The sequence below is a fragment of the Lactuca virosa genome, chromosome 3, assembly GCF_052849685.1.
Source record: "Lactuca virosa cultivar CGN04683 chromosome 3, Lactuca_virosa_CGN04683_v6, whole genome shotgun sequence".
Taxonomy (NCBI): Eukaryota; Viridiplantae; Streptophyta; class Magnoliopsida; order Asterales; family Asteraceae; genus Lactuca; species Lactuca virosa.
In genome coordinates, this window is record NC_136428.1 from 400,985,960 (window position 1) to 401,003,012 (window position 17,053).

Below are 17,053 nucleotides of genomic sequence, written 5' to 3' on the forward strand. Positions count from 1 at the left end.
CAGGGTAGGTCAGGCACCCCAGAATGGCCTGGCAGGTTAGGTCGGGCACCCCAAAATTGCCCGACAGTATGTTTGTATATGGTGTGAGGTATGATGGGGGAACTCACTAAGCTTTGTGCTTACAGTTTCAGTTTTGTTTTTAGGTACCTCTTCTTCGAAGGGGAAGGAGCCGGCACAGTAGCAGCGCATCACACACACACAGGATTTCCGCATTATGAGATTCATGGGATTGTACTCTGACATTGTTACTATTTTATGATATGCTTTGAGACATGTGACTATGTTTTACGAAATGATATGAAGCGATTTTGTTTTTCAGTAAACTGTTTTATAAGTTACTTAATTAAAAACAAAATTTTTGTTCTTGAAAATTGGGATGTTACACCAAGCCTATAAAAGGAGTATATAACCTCTACTGGTGTATATGAGGATCATCCAGAAATCTACTCACAACTCAAAAAAAATATCCTTATGAAATAACCACACAAGGCTCCCATCCTAGTATGGATGCATGTATGCAACAAGTAGGTTGCCAAAACTCTTTTTTATAAAAATAAGCATTTTATCTTTATATCAAAAAATGCATTTTAGAAATATAATTTCATGAATGAAAAAATAATCCACATTGCAACAAGGTTTAAACATAAAATAATATAGTGAAAACTCGAGAACTCTTAAAGGAAAACTCATCAATACACATAAAGTAAGGTGGGGAATGTATACTCCCAATAATTCATGTTAGTCCAAAGCATAATAACTCCATGTTGGTACTTAAATCCAAATAGTTTTATATAAAACACTAATACCGCATAATAAAAGAACACAAGTATTCAACATATATATAACTCACTTTATTTATCTAGTATTCGTTTTAAGCACAATGATTTAGAAAGAAAGTACTTTCTAAATCTTTCTCTCATAAGTAACTTAGAAAAACTCTCTATAGAAGAATTTTTAATCTCTCAAAAGATAAAAATCATCAGTTTTCGACATACGAAAGTATATATATATATATATATATATATATATATATATATATATATATATATATATATATATATATATACCTCAACAAGCATTTACCTCCAAATGCTGAATTTTAAGAGGTACAAACATTACTGCAGTATTTACAAGCAATTTATGCATTAAGAAATAATAAATCTTATCCGTAAAAAAAAACTAAATCTTATATGTTCAATTGATAAAGGATGGGCGTTGAATTAGTATTACTCGCATTTAGCCGATTGATTCGGTCAAAATTGATTCACTCAAACACGAGCTTTAACAAAACTGAATCTGTATGGACCGATTCCTAGCACAAATTGAGGAGCTATAACTATTTTCAAAATTGAATCCCCAAACTGCCTCATCTTTCGGCCTCATCTCTTTATAATTGATTGCCAAATTAGATTGGAATCATCCACTTTCTTCATGTTAGACACAACCAAATTTGCTTCGGGTTAGTTCCAGCCTTCTTCAGCAACGACGGTGACCCACCTTAGTTCTCCGGCAATGACCACTAACCACCGCACCATCATTGCACGCCGCCATCCAGAAACCCTAAGCATCGTTTCCACCACAACAGACCTCCACAGACACAACACCACATTACGACCAATGCACCACTACTACCTAACTACTTCCTCCTTCTCTGTCTTTCTCTCGAACACTATCGCACCACCTCTAATTAGGGTTTTGTTTTTCTGATTTGGTACCCTCACCAGCTTCATCTTCCCTGCTACTCACAGCCATTACCATACATATATCTGGTAACATCTCTTTTTGTATACTCTATTCTCTCTTTATAAACTTTTAGTGATTTTGCTACTTTTAACCATTTTGTTGTTGATTTTGAATCCAAGGTTAGGGCCATATGATTTTACGCTATTTTCTTTTCACGTTTTTGGTGTTTGACTTATGCAACCATTGATTTTTAGGTCAAACTTCAAACTATTGATTTCACTAGTTGCGTCTAATTCAGATATTTATTTTCACAGGTTCAAACTATTGATTACTCATTTTAATCTTTTTGTGGATGATTGAAGCTTGATGGATATGTCGAATGGCAAAGTTGGTGTCACCACCATCATACCACCGGAACCTGCACATCATTCACCATCCTAGCCACCAACATTCAAGGTCAGTGTCTCCCACAACAACACACATTTGAATCCTAATCATTCATCTCCCTTCTATAACAAATATATCCATTAATGTAAATTTTATAGAGATTATGTTTACGGTCTGTATAGATCTTAATGAATGTCATTCCTTTGGTGTTATTTTCAGTGGATACGGAGCATCTTAAATTGCTTGCAGACAAATTGCTCAAAAATCTGGGAAGTTAGAGCATCAGGTAATCAGGTATAAATTTAAGAGAAAAAGCACATGTAAAGCCTCATCACGTATCAGTCCCTCAAGTTCATGTGATTTTTTTATCTTAGTTGCTAGGTATGTTGTAATGTTACGGGAAAGATTGTGTCTTTGGGAATCAATGGGAAGAAAATTAATTGACTAACAAAAGGTATTTCAATTATTTTTATTGGCACGTTGCATTTTCATTATAGAAATCAATGACGAATTTTTCAACTATAATTAAAGGTCTTATGGATCAAATTAAAGTCATGAATCAATGATAGGTTAATGGACGATGCCCTCAATTCTTTCATATTTTATAAACAAAAATTGATTAAATTAATTTTGACTCCCAAAAATTAAGTTATGATTTGTTTGATGTTCAGCCCCATGCACCCTTTACCTAATTTTTCGGTTTGTAACAGATTTTAAGAGAAACATCTCAAAGATGTTGATGATAATTGTTTGTTGGCATTGGCTAGAAATGGTGGTCATATAAAATTTGTAACAGGTAATGAACATATTATCTCCTCTTTAGTGTTTTTCATTTCTTTAATAGATCCTTTGTGTTTGATACTAAATTTCTATACTTTATGTTTCGGGTCACTAACAGAGCAACAAACTAATTGTATCCATATGGTATTAAAATGGGTAACATACATATTTATTTGTTAGTTTATCATTAAGTTAAATAGTTAATCTTCTAAATGACCTTTAGATGATTATTTTTTCTAAATAGTTCAAAAGCTTTACAGGGAAAAAGAAACATGTCGTAAAGGTTCCCCAATCATTGCCTTCCAAAGCTAGAAAGAGTAAAAAATATGTAGATCATTTGGTAAAGAATGGCTTTTTTTCATCTGTATGTGCTCAGACATGGTAAAATTTTATCTTTATGTCATAAAAGATGAAAATTTCTAATTTTCTATGATAAAAGGAACAAATTTATATCTTTTAGTAATTTGTGTGTTTCTCTCACTGTATAAAAAAGGAAACCTTTCAATATTTGTGTTTAAGAGACTTTTTAAATGTAAAAGATATGAATCTTGAGTGATTTGTGCCTCCGTCAAAGTATAGAAAGTGTAAATTTTAAATATTTAAGGGTACAATGCTTAAACTTCTTTAATTTACTGTGATACAAAATGCTCTTATAAGTATCCTTTAATACTTTCACTTATTATGTAAGGAAGAAACAACAGTCTTTCTGCTGTTGAAGGTACCTGGTTCCACAAACTACAACATGGTTTTCTTATTTTTGACAAAGGAATTAGTACCCGGATCTCTTGTGCAACGTTTTGTTGATGGTGATGACGAGTTTCGTAATAGTAGGATGAAGCTCATACCATCAGTCCCCAAGGTATCCGGTTTTAGACCATATGACTTTTCTTTTCCTTAAGTAAGTTTGTCCATGGTTAAAAAAAATAATTTTTACACTTTTTATATTAATAAAATTCAATTTTTACAGTTTTAGGACCATATTGCCCCTGTAAACTGATTTTTATATTAATAAAATTCAATAATTACAGTTTTTGGATCATATTGCCCATACAAACTGTTTTTTATATTAATAAAAATCAATTTTTACAGTTTTAGGACAATATTGCCCCTACAAGCTTTTTTTATATTAATAGAATTCATTTTTTTTTACAGTCGTAGGACCATATCGCCCCTGCACACTGTGTTTGTGTGAACTCATTTTAAATATTATTCTTTATTTTGAAGCTTTCAAGCCGTTTGTGAATGCTAAAGCATGAAATACTTGCATCAGGAGAGTTTAAACCGTATTTTCAACTACACCTTTCTTAAAAATGTATAGTTTAGCTTTGGATTGGACTGGTAGGTGGGCTGGATGTAAACATACAATGATTTATGGTAATCTATTGAGCATGTGGATGATAGAAATACAATTCCTAGAAGGAGAGAGACATGTATTTGGAACAAATTTTGGGGCTATATGTCGATTTACTCTTATTCATGATGTTATTATTTACTGTGTTTGAGGTTGAATTTGGTTGTTAATATCAAATGTCTCAATGGAGAAATGTTGGAAATATGATGTTAAATGGACCGTTTCTGCTTTTGAGTTGGATAGATTTGGTGAGTTACGTTAAATTGGATGATTTTGCACCTACATATGGTTTTGAGTTTGAAGTCATTAAGTAAATCTTTTGCTGGTTGAATATTGCTTGAATTCGTAGAGAAATTTAAATCGCTACCCGTGCACACAAAGTTTTTATATTAATAACATTTAATTTTTACATTTTTGGAGAATATCAGATAGTACAAACTGTTTTTATATCAAAACATTATGGATTTTCATTTTTTTGACCATCTTGCCCCCGCACACTGTATTTTTATTAAAAAAATTCAATTTTTATAGTTTTAGGACCATATTCCCCCTGCACATTGTTTTTTATTTTAATAAAATTCAGTTTTTACAGTTTTAGGACGATATTGCCCCTGCACACTGTTTTTTGTATTAATAAAATTCAATTTTTACAGTTTTATGATCATATTGCCCCTGCACATTGTTTTTATATTAATAAAATTCATTTTTTACAGTTTTATTACCATATTGCCCCTGCACACTATTTTTTTATATTAATAAAATTCATTTTTTACGGTTTTATGACCATATTGCCCCTGCACACTATTTTTATATTAATAAAATTCATTTTTTACAGTTTTAGGACCATATTGCCCCTGCACACTGTTTTTACATTAATAAAATTCAATTTTAACAGTTTTAGGACAATATTGCCCCAGTGTTTTTATATTAAAAAATTTAATTTTTTTTAGTTTTAGGACCATATTGCTCATGCGCACTGTTTTTATCCGAAGAGAAACTATTTAATGGACCATCGACCACTGAATAGTTGCATCGCGCTAATCGCCGAAATGAAAAAATCACCGGAATGAAACAAATCGAAAGGAATCAATTTCACAAATGCCGAAACTATTCGCCGGAATAAACAAATCGACGCCCAAAGCATCGCATGGGTGTATGTATGTGTTTTCTAACCTACAAATCTTGAATTGAATTTAGGTTTGTGTCATTTGTGACTATACTTATCTATAATGCGTATCAAAAGGAGAATGACATTAGTGGTGAATGGTGGAATTACCTAATCTCTCAAATTCATATAACAAAATTGAAAATAAAAGTCCAGGACACTCCTGAGGTGTCAATCGTCAACAGTTGTTGCTTTAATGCTAAATTAGAGGCTCTGATGTCAACATGTTTTAAAGAAGCACACGAGGTGGATATAGTGTAAAGATGCTGTGAGACACATAAGTATAAATTCGAGCTTTTGGATATATTTTCTTAATATGATTCATAGTTTTTTTATTATTTTTTAGCTTATAGTGCTCATATAATTCAACTGGTCAGATGGGCAATGCAAATGGTGTAGATTGCAAAAACACGAGGAAACCATCTGACCAATCTTCAGAAAAATAATTGTTTAATGTACTTCAATGATAAGAACATGGTTGAAGAAGAGTGAAGATGGGTTTATTAATTGCTTATATAGTTAGCTTCTGGTATCAAATTGAGTTCACTTTAATTCACATATTTTGACCCGGTCTGATGCATTTTAATCTCTGTTTACTGCATTTGGAAAAAATCGATGTTACGATTGAAGGAATAGACAAGCAATCTGTTTTGTTTATTTTGCTTCGTTAATGTCCATCTCTTAGTAAGTGTCACCAAGTGTGTCTGCTATTATTTTTTGAATTTTTCAATGATGTGTGTTTGTCACTTCACCTTTACGGTGAATATATGTTTTACATATTCTAATTTCTCATATATCATAACCAGGTAAACTACAAAATGTCATATATCATTGTCTAATATGCATCTTACTTTCAGTTTAGTTTTTTTTCTTATTTAAGCATTTTACTTTGAAAGTACAATGCCATAATATAATAAATAATGTGTGTATGTCAAACTGTTTGTATGTGGTTATTTATAGAAAGAAATTAAAGTAAGATGCTATTTCTTGCCAAAAAATGAAAGTAACTTGCTATATCTTGAATTTAAAAAATGAAACTAAGTTACTATAAATGAAAGTTAGTTGAAAATTAGTCACTTGGAAGAAGTGAAAAGCATAAGCTTAATCCTGGATCCTGTTATGTGGCTTGAAACCAACTTACTTTACATGGGCATTGACAGGTTATGTACAAACTTTTCCAAAGAAATGTCCATTACCTAAACTGCAAAAGAAAATTGAACAATCTGTTACCAAAGAAATTTAATAAACATTTTAATTACCAAGGAAGATTATGAAGCATCATCTTCGAATTTTCCTTGTCACTAAGGTAAATGATAGTTTTTCATTAGATATTTTAACCTAACTTAGTGTATTTATGGATTATTTTTTAAAGAAAATTTATTAATCCTTTAGATGTCATTAAAAATAAAGATTTCATTATTTTCTAAATGTTTTTTAAACGTTCATTGAGCAAAAGAACTTATCGTCTCTAGAAATTAATTTTTGAAAAAACAATTCTCACCCGTCGCTTGGCGCAGGTAAACGGCTAGTATATATATATATATATATATATATATATATATATATATATATATATATATATATATATACTATTAATACCTAACAACCTACCCTAAAGGTAGGAGATTAGAATCATGCAGATAATCTCCAGATCCAAAAATCAAATCAAATCCATATATATATATATATATATATATATATATATATATATATATATATATATATATATATATATATATATATATATATATATATATATATATATATGAACTTATTCATCAGGGGTAAGCACCAAATCTAAGATAAATAAGGAACAGATCAGATACGATCAATGAGGTTTGGACAAAATATATGAATCAATTCAATATAAACGAAAGAACACAATATGTAAATAGTTTTGGTTTAGCTCACATTTGATCAGGAAAGTAAGTATGGTTACAACGAATAGCTCCAATAATGTTGAGTTATGAGCAGTTGTGAAAGAATCGTACATACATCCATTTAAACAATACTATTTATAGACACACCTATTAGTGCTATCAACTAATCACAAAATAATACATGGACTTCTATACTCAAGCATATAACTAATATGTCATATATAATAAAAATATATATCGAAGTGGTAATGTTATGATATAGATAATACAACACTTCGATACTTCCAGTTCTTCACTTCGATGTATAAACAAGCTTTAGATAAGAAATTGAACTTCGATATTCTTTATAAAAAAAATAATCAACATTATCCCCCTTTATGAAGAATAAAAACATATCTTATTCACCTTTCAAATTGGTATAATGTTGAGAAGAATCTTTCTAACTTCCAAATACCAAGTAATCAACTCATCTATCTCCCTTTTGTCACCATCTAAATCTACTTTGCATGAATCAATATGTTTGAGCGAATTCTGAAAATATGTGGTAGGAAAAATTTCAATGAAGTCCACATAAAAGAAGTTCTTCTTAGAAACCCTTTTCACCTTCTTTCCAATATACACAATCTCTTTTCGATTTGTAAGTAACTTTGTATCTTTGCAATCCTCAATATCACTTAATGAAATAAAGGCCTCTTTATAGTTTTATTAAAAAAATTTGCAAGCTCAATATCAGTTATTTCCATTTACGAAAAATAATACTACATGAAGCACCTCACATGCTCACATCCAGAGATATACACATTCTGAGAAATGATAGCCAATTGATCAAATTTTTAGAAGATATGAAGCATAGAAACAAATTTATTTTCACTAATTACAGGAAAGTCTACAATAATAACTTCATGAACTTCGTCTATACCCCTGAGCACCTTGTATCTATAGTTCTGTAATTGATCTTCAAAATGCACATCTTCAGCAATCGACATAATTTTTATTATCTTCTTTTCAGACCATATTTCTTCTTTATGTTTACCAACAAATGCATGAAACCTTATCTTCGTCTCTATGAAGGTTTAATAATCTTCCTTAAAAAAATTTCTTTTTGAACTAAGGAAATTATAAAGTAATAGGATTGAAAGGCATGTTAAGCAGATTTATGACAGAATTTTCAATAGATAACTCTTCTCTGGAGATTTTTTAAAGAAATCAATGTCACTAAAAGGAACATATCGAATCATCTCTACATTCCATGTTTATTTTTATCTCTCAAATATGTTCCTTGAGCCATTTTCTCCCTTCAAATAAATATTGCATTGATTTGTTTTAATCTTTGAAGCTTTTCATCTTCAATCTTCTTCGATTCATCTTTTGATAATGCCACTTCCTTTCCTTTGTCTTTATCAACATTTGGAACTTCTTTTGTAAATTTCTATGTATCAACAGATCCAATACATATCCTTATATTAGGATTCAGTGGTGATACATCTACTTGAATTGGTTTCGATACTACAGTTGTTGTAGTTCTTGTGGTTGTTGCCAAAGATTTAATAGGAATAGTTTCAATTGGCATTGTACCATTCAGAGGTCGAATGAATCCAGTGCCAATATGTCTAGTATTTTTAGTTTTGATTCCCAATACACTTCCTGAACCTGAACGTAAACCCTATGGTCTTGGTAGATTCGTATTCATCCATAAGGGTTTCAATATTTCTCCCCGTTGTAACAACGATTGCAAAGTTATCTTTGCAACACTCATTAGTATTCTGGAAACTAACTCACCAATGGGTTGGATTTAATTCGAAAAAGATGCATTAACTATGTCAACAGGACTAGAAATTTTATCTTCAATGGACTTCGTAAAATGAGCCTAAGTGTTTGAAGCAATATAATCTTCAAGATCAAAACCCGCAACTTGTATTGATGAATCTCACCATTAAACTCAGCTTCCCGTTTCTAATGGACTTCTCTAAAATCTTTCCCTATCTGAACAACTTCAGTGATAAAAGTTTCAACTATCTGTAACAACTTGTCTATAGAGATTTGTAAAGTGGAATAAATGATTTCAAGTCCTTTTCAACATTCTCAACCCTATCTTTGGCATGTTTATTAAAGAGTCCAATGCATTCCGTTTTAAATTCACCAATTTCCTTGATTACTTGAAACAATATACAATGAACAAATACGTAATTCTTATGGTGATTAGACAATAGGGATTTATTTATATTTAAGGGTATGATGCCATAGTTAATTTTTTTATTATTGTGTCTCACTTTGTATGTTTACATCCGTGAATAATTTAAATATTATTCAAAATTGCATAGTCAGTCATACTTTCGGGAGTGAGTAGTGAATCAAGACCGTCATGAATCATTTGTAGATTGTCCATAGGGTTTGGACATTGCATAGGGATTGCTGTAATATTCATGACTACTTAGAAAATAGAGATTTTGAGTATTACATAAACCTGCTATAACATCCCGAATTTTCAACCCAAAATTTTAATTTTTATTTATTCAAAACATTCAATTACATCATAGTATGATTACATTATGCGGAAACATGATTGCGAATACGTGTGTGTACAGTCGATCCTTGCCCTTCTCATGAACCCAAGAAGTGCCTGAAAAACATATATAACAACTGGGTAAGCAGTAGGCTTAATGAGTTCCCGAATATACCATATACCACAATACAAATACATGCATATAAATAATATATGTATCTTAAACTTACGACTTACACACCATTTTGTCTTCAACATGAGTCTACATGTACTTATGGCCTACATGTCATTTCGTTAACACGTATCAATGTGTACTTACGACCTACATGTCATTTTGTTAACACATGGACCTATAGGTTCCTGACCTCTCTTTCGTTCTGCCATCATCCATAACTAATTCGCAATAAATTATAAGCATATCAACAATCATGCACATAGATACTACATATCCGGCTGTAGATGCACATAGAAAACTGTACTATGGGCTCGACACTACTAGTTCCTATATCCTAACATACACTGATATATATTGGAATACATAGTATAGTGAGATGAACTCACATGGAAAGTTTCTCTAACAACTAACAAAAATTACTGATGATCTAATTGAGGGTAATACACCCAACGAGTATTAACCTATAATACTACCGTTTATTAGATACTAGGGAAATCTTACAGTGTAGGTTAGACCTATCACTAATCCCAATGAATACTGATAGTTCTATCAAATCAGGATCAACTAGGTAGTACAATTGGGAGGCAGGACCATTTCGGTATATAGCCTTTCTAAAACCCAACAACCAAGCCAACATTACAGTTCTAAACACCTCTCCCGTAAGTAGATCAATTAGTATTATGACTTGCAATTAATGGAAAATATAGCATTTATAGGTTCCTAATAATGGTTATGATTACGAATATAAGCTATCCTAAAATCTTAGTAAGCGTATCATCACTTACAGAGATTGTTAGCGAAAGTTGGAAAAAGTTGCGGACAGGACCCCGATACCAAGAACCTCTTTCTTTCGGGCTGCTACCTACTCTAGAGGCTCGCTAATAAGCTTTAAAACTCATAAATAAATGACTTCAGGTGAGAGAGTTTTCCAGAGAGTGAAGAAGGGGTGAGAAGAAAATGAAAACGGAGGCATCTTTTTATAGTCGAAATGCACGCCACGCAAAGGCAAGGTGCGCATAGGGCACGAGCTTTGTGGGCAAGGGTCCCTTTAGTGCATGACATGTGTCGAATTGTTGGTGGTATTGTGTGGTCCCTTCTAGAAGGCATGTGTACCACGCCTCTTGCGCGCACATGTGAATTACCAAATCTTAAAAAGTTTGTATCTTCTTCATACGAACTCCGTTTTTGACGTTCTTTATATCCACGCGTAGCTATCGTTGAGATCTACAACTTTCATTTAGACTCTGTTGGCTAATTCTCACTTTAGTTTTTAAGCTGTATTTTTAACAGGCTTAGACGGTTAAAGTCGTGTAAAAATCATAACTTTCTCATACGCTATTTGTTCTCGACTGTCTTTATATCGATGGAATCATATGGACAGGATCTTTAACTCTCATTTATATTGTTTTTCATAACAATCGACCGATTTCCATTTCGATTTTTGTGTTGTACACTGTTACGCTAAAACTTCTAAAAATCATAACTTCCTCTCATGAAGTCAGATTTGGACATTCTCTATACGCACACTCTCGCTTTTACGAATACTACGACTTTTGTCAAGACTATTTATACTAAATAGTCATCTATAAGAAATGTCTATTTTACGGGCTCAGTCGTTTATACTGGAAGGCAGAAATGGGGTTTTACAACTCTTCCCCAGTTATAAAGATTGCGTCCCCGAAATCCTACTCTTAGCACACCTTAAGATAATCCTATGCTATCCTACTGGGGTTTCATGAGATCAACTCAGTATCTAGGCTATGTTGCTACATCAAATTCGTCCATCCGTACTTCACTAGCAGTAGAACTTTGTTTCTAATGTAGACGTACTCTCGAAATACGCGTGAAGTCTTCCAAAATCTGGAATTCATCGGTCTGGATTTCCAAAATTACACGTTATAATTGACGATCTCCTTCGGACGTGAAATGTCGACTTAGTCGACTACGGAAACTTATCTACGACACTCTAACAAAATTTACCTTTCGGAACATGCCTCTAGAAGGCTTATGTTATATTGTTAAGAGAAACATAGGTCTAGATTACAAACAGTATTCCGACCTAGTTCAGGTATTCCAATATACTAAACTTTAACCAAAACTACTATCACATGTTCATTGGCTTGAAATACTAGAACAAATACTCTAACATTGGCGAAGGACTCATAATAAGGCTTACTTATCTTCCAACCTACTAGATTATAATGAACACTATGCCGCCTAATATTCCTTTCACAAGGCTCTAACTAAATTATCTATATCGAGGTACAACTATTGTTCGATCAATTCATTCATGATACATCGTGACGCTTATCCAGCTACTGGGATTTTGATGTCAGATCGCTCTTGTCATCATCAACCCGAGCTTAAAGACAACCTTTCAGTGGCCCTAAAGACTCATAACCATTTTATGACTGTCCTAGTCATCATCCTTCCTTGATATCTACTTATCACCATCGATCTTTGTTTTCTAAATTTTTGAGGCTGCAACTAATTCAGAGGTATTTAATCTACACTATACGGATGTGAAAATCTAACTGCGTCCTATGTCAACCTATGAACGTTGAAATTTGATTCTAATTAATTCCTACACTTATTAACTAAAAACATAGTCTATCCTGATGCCTAAAGTTACACTTGAAGTATTACCTTATCCTTAATGGGCATAGTCCTTTTCAAATGGTATCCTTCTATGGTTCTCTAATCATACTTACGAAAATACATTATCCCTTGACGTTAATCCTACTGCTATAATCCTTTGGCTCAAGTTAACTAAATCCTTTATGGTTAAAATCAAATTTCTATGTCCGGTGTATATCTTGAGTATTCGACGTTCTCTACGGCAATCTACGCGACTTACTGAATTTTTAACTAATACTATACTGCGAGGATAAATCCTATATCCTCGAAGGCACGAACCTATATGGTTCTCTTTGGCTTATTCCTATCAGATGCTTGGGAGAAAGAACCTACCTTTCCTTGAGAAGCAAGAAACTCATACCATATGGGTAATCTAATGGAAGATTTCCTTCTTCTGTTACCTCCTTAATGAGAGTGAAGCTAACAACTTCCGCCTACTCATGCTGCTACTCTCCTGGACCTTAACGTTGAAATCGAAATTCGAACTACTTTTTGCACTTTCTCCTTGAGGGTTGGTTCTCCCCCATTTGGGTTCAACCCACCATCTGTTGCTGCTCGTAACTAGCAGATGTTTGAACTAGCCTTGCCTTTATGGTTTGTGGCTCCTTTTAAATTAGAAGAAACTCATGGTTTTCATATCCAATGACCTTCGACGTTCTCATCGTGTTCACGACCAAGATAGGATAGAGTCGTGAAAAGCACAATTTTGTATAAAAACACACTAACGTGCACGCATAACTAAACGGGATAAAGGGATATTACTAACATAGTCGAACTACTAGCAGCAATAACGGTTGCTGAATTCACTCCATCCTTCTTGTCGGGTTCCAATTTCATTCTTCATTCTTATGACTACAGTCGGTACTACAAGGTTATATGAACCTAACTTACTTAGGAAAATCTTCTTTATCCGGACTCAATCATAAATGGCCACTTGGGACCGTACTTAGATTCACATTACCATACGACTGGTAATGATGGAAATGAAACGAATTCATAGTGTTAGCCAACATACTTCCTAACTGCCAGTGCCTTAGCAACTTTGTGACTCCTCCTGATCCAAGTGCGAGTCCTGGGCTTTGGGTAGTATAGGCCTCTACTACCTTCCACACCTACTCATACTTTTCCCAAAAATTGTCTCGCAGTTTCCAAGTCACTTTCGAAACTACACACGATAACCATTAAACATATATATATACATATATATATATATATATATATATATATATATATATATATATGTGTGTGTGTGTGTGTGTGTCCCATGAGCACATACAACAGGTTTTCCTAAACTCCATTAGAACTTTGCATCTTTACTGACGCCCTACCTTACAAATATTTCCCCTATCAAGCATTTAAACTTCCTAGACTATCCTTCTAGGGTTCTTTTCCACTTTACCATACTATTAGATGAGGAAGAACTTCTACCAATATTAATTAATTATCAGACAAATACGATTACATGCTACTAAAATCAAACAGTCTGTCGGCTAAAAGATCCGACACTACAACGGTTAGACTCGAACGAGAGCTGCGCAATAGTGCAAAATCTGGCAATCTAAAACTATTTAATTCTGGGAGCATGTAACCCAACGTATTTGTCAAGAGACTAGTTAATAACAATATAGGTTCTAAGCAACAATCAACAAGTAATTCCTTAGGTTATAAGGCATCTAATTCATCAGTCAATTCTAACATGCAATTCCTAAAAGACTTCTTTTAGGATTTTTTCCACTTCACCCTACTATTTGCCGAGAAAAACTTCTACCAATATTAACTAACTACTGGACGAATACGATTACATGCCCCTAAACCCAAACAGTCTATTGAATGAAAGATCCAGCACTACAACGGTTAGACTCAAACAAGAGATGCGAAATAGCACCAAATCAGGCAATCTAAAACCATTTAATTCTGGGAGCATGCAACCTAATGTATTTGTCAAGTAAGTAATTAATATTAATATAGGTTCTAAGCAGCAAATAACAAGCAATTTTCTAACTTATACACTAGCATGCATTTCTAACATAACAATATGGATACTTTTGGAATCAATTTCCTTTCTGATTTTTGGTAGACGGTACGCATCTCATTCTTTTTGTGTTATTCTTTTTATGAAAAGATTTAGTAAGATATTCAGATCCTCGGTTTGAGTATGGAATTACACAAGTGTTCTTACAGTTCGCACAAACCGTGGCTCTAATACCAACTTGTAACACCCCGAATTTTCAACCAAAAATTTTCATTTTTATTTATTCAAAACATTGAATTACATCAAAGTATAATTACATTATGCGGAAACATCATTGAGAATGCGCGTGTGCCCAGTCGAGCCTTGCCTTTCTCACGATCCCAAGAAGTTCCTAAAAAACATTTATAACAACTGGTTAAGCGCTAGGCTTAGTGAGTTCCCCAATATAACATATACCACAATACACATACATGCATACAAATAATGTATGTATCTTAGACTTACGACCTACACACCATTTTGTCTTCAACACGAGTCTACATAAACTTACGGCTTACATGTCATTTCGTTAACACGTATCAATGTGTACTTATGGCCTACATTCCATTTCGTTAACACGTTGGCCGATAGGCTCCCGACCTCTCTGTCGTTCTGCCATCATCCCCTAACTAATTCGCAATAACTTATAAGCATATGAACAATCATGCACATAGATACTATATGTTCGGCTCTACAGGCACATAGAAAGCTAAACTATGGGCTCTACACTAGTGGTTCCTATATCCTATTATACATGAATATATACTAGAATACATAATATAGTGAGATGAACTCACTTGGACAGTTGCTCTGACAACTAACAACAATCTACTGACGATCCAATTGACGATAATGTACCCGACAAGTATTAACCTATAATACTACCGTTATTAGATACTAGGGAGATCTGAAAGTGTGGGTTAGACCTATTACTAATCCCAATGAATACTAATAGTTATGTCAAATAAGGATCAACCAGACATGACAGTTAGGAGGCAGGACCATTTCAGCATATAACCTTTATAAAATCTAACAACCAAACCAACATGACCGTTCAAGATACCTCTCTCTTAAGTAGATCAATCAATATTATGACTTGGAATTACTGACAAATCTAGCATTTATAGGTTCCTAATAACAGTTATGATTACAAATATAAGCTATCCTAAAAGCTTAGTAAGCGTATCATCACTTACAGATATTCCTAGCAAAAGTTAGAAAAAGTCGTGGACAGGACCCGTAACTGAGCACCTATTTTTTTCAGGCTCCTAGCTACTACAGAGGCTCGCTAATAAGCTCTAAAACTCATAAATAAAGGACTTTAGGTGAGAGAGGTTTCCAGAGAGTGAAGAAGGGGTGAGAAGCAAATGAAAATGGGGGCATCTATTTATGGTCGAAGTGAGCGCCGCGCACAAGCTTGGTTGGCAAGAGTCCTTTCAGAGTAAGAAACAAGTCGACTTTTAGGTGGTGCTGTGTGGTCCCTTCTAGAAGGTGTGAGCGCCACGCCTCTTACGCGTACATGCGAATCTCCAAATCGTTAAAAATTTATATCTTCTTCATACGAAATCCGTTTTTGACGTTCTTTATATCCACATGTAGCTATCGACGAGATCTACTACTTTCGTTTAGACTCTGTCGCCTAATTCTCATTTTATTTTTAAAGCTATATTTTTAACAGGCTTAGATTTTTAAAGCTCGTGTAAAAATCATAACTTTCTCATACAATATCCGTTCTCGACTGTCTTTGTATTGACATAATCATTTGGACGAGATCTTCAACTCTCGTTTAGATTGTTTTTCCTAACAATCAACCGATTTTCATTTTGGTTTTTGTGTCGTACACTGTTACGCTGAAACTTCTAAAAATCATAATTTCCTCTCATGAAGTCAGATTTGGACATTCTCTATACGCACACTCTCGCTTTTACGACTACTAAGACTTTTTTCAAGACTATTTATCCTAAATAGTCCTCTATAAGAAACGTCTATCTTACGGAATCAGTCTTTTATACTGCAAGGCAGAAATAGGGTGTTACACCCACGCTTAGAGATTAAGTCATGGATTCAATCAAAGTAATTCTAAGATGATAATATCTTCTATTCTTCAAAGGGAGATACAAAACTTGTAAATTGAAAGTCAGTTGTGCAATGTTATTGCGGAAACGCATCAGTAACTTGATGTTATAAAACGTAGTGTCATGTGGCAATTTGATAAGTAAAGGTTATAATTATGTAGTCAAAGTTTATTCGTTTCTTTTGCCTTAACAGGAAAAGTGATATATTTGGGCTCATCGGTGATTTAAGTTGATCTACAAGAACCAGGCCTGGTCCGAACTGAATTGATGTTTTGGATGTTCCATTTCCATCTACATGAAGATGTTTAGGTTTAAATAGTGGCTCTCATGATTAGGATTAACCATTCCTTAGATCTTGTAGAATAAGAGAATTATTCTTATCAATCCCCCTTCAGCTCTCTCCCAC

At 33.4% G+C, this 17,053-nt stretch overlaps 1 long non-coding RNA gene across 8 annotated transcripts; it reads left to right on the forward strand.

The window, feature by feature from the left end:
* Positions 1-1,236: 1,236 nt before the first annotated feature.
* Positions 1,237-4,335, forward strand: LOC145167750 (uncharacterized). 8 transcript variants are annotated; one of them, XR_013741412.1, is made up of 7 exons: positions 1,237-1,769; positions 1,998-2,139; positions 2,290-2,364; positions 2,445-2,524; positions 2,781-2,866; positions 3,539-3,709; positions 4,075-4,335. It is a non-coding gene; the product is annotated as an uncharacterized LOC145167750 (long non-coding RNA). The 8 variants fall into 8 exon arrangements; XR_013741413.1 differs by having other exon boundaries at positions 3,543-3,709; XR_013741415.1 differs by having other exon boundaries at positions 3,569-3,709.
* The last annotated feature ends 12,718 nt before the right edge of the window (positions 4,336-17,053 follow it).